Consider the following 1,222-nt stretch of genomic DNA (forward strand, 5'->3'; position numbering starts at 1 on the left):
AAGGATTTTTATTTTTATTTTTTTATTTTTATTTTTGTTAAAACAGTGAGAGCAAAATAACTTACTGGAATACCAAGAGCTGAAGGAGCATGCCACTAATGGAGAAAGGGGGTATTTTCACAGAATCAGTATTTTTCCCATTCCGTCTCCCCTTGACGTCAATCAAAACATACCATTGGCTGCTTAGTTACAAAAAAAAAAAAAAATGCAATGTGCTTGTGCACGTATACCAGTTACTTTATGTACAATAAGTGAGTGGTGAAGGGGGAAATGAAAGAATAGAAAAAACTGTACTGTAGTAGTCAGGATATGGTGGAACCAAATTGCAGTTTTCTAATTGAGAACGTAATCTTGGTCTTTAAAGAACAGAGTTCTGGAGAAAAGAAGCAGGTTCCCTTTTCAGTAGACATCTCCCGTCTGCTGTTGGAACACATCAATTGTATCTTCAGCCCCCATTTCCAGATGTGCAGGTGTGTCTGTTTCATTGATTGGTTGCCCGTCGAATTGTAATCTAATCTGCCTCATTGACCGTCCCTGTCTTTCACAATAGGCTTTCAGTAGTTTACTGATTGGTGTATGCCTCTTAATCTTAAACTGCATCACAGAACCATCCTGCCCTGCCACTGTCAAATTAATATGATCGTGGTTCTCAGCCTTGACTCCTTCCTTGGGCTTTTCGTTGGCCATGGCGAGTGTCAGAGTCTCCTCAGCTGCCGCTTCACAAAAAAGGTACCAGGTTTGCATCGAACAAGCAAACTCTTTTAAAAAAAAAAAAAATAATAGGCCGGGCGCGGTGGCTCATGCCTGTAATCCCAGTACTTTGGGAGGCTGAGCGGGTCACAAGGTCAGGAGTTCGAGACCAGCCTGGCTAATATGGTGAAACCCCATCTCTACTAACAATACAAAAATTAGCCGGGCGTGGTGGTGCATGCCTGTAATCCCAGCTACTCAGGAGGCTGAGGCAGGAGAACTGCTTGACCCCAGGAGGCGGAGGTTGCAGTGAGCCGAAATTGCACCACTGTACTCCAGCCTAGGTGACCCAGTGAGACTCCGTCTCAAAAAAAAAAAATTATTATTATTGTTTTATATATATATATAAAACAAATATATATATATATATTTTTTGAGACAGGGTCTCACTCTGTTGCCGAGGCTGGAGTGCAGTGGCGTGATCTCAGCTCACTGTAACCTCTGCTCCCCAGGTTCAAGTGATTCTCCTGCT

The 1,222-nt window shown here is 42.6% G+C and overlaps 1 pseudogene; it reads right to left on the reverse strand.

Moving 5' to 3' along the window:
• Nucleotides 1-399: 399 nt before the first annotated feature.
• LOC105537010 lies at nucleotides 400-687 on the reverse strand (annotated as a pseudogene).
• Nucleotides 688-1,222: the final 535 nt, after the last annotated feature.

Source organism: Mandrillus leucophaeus, unplaced genomic scaffold, assembly GCF_000951045.1.
Source record: "Mandrillus leucophaeus isolate KB7577 unplaced genomic scaffold, Mleu.le_1.0 Scaffold167, whole genome shotgun sequence".
Taxonomy (NCBI): domain Eukaryota; kingdom Metazoa; phylum Chordata; class Mammalia; order Primates; family Cercopithecidae; genus Mandrillus; species Mandrillus leucophaeus.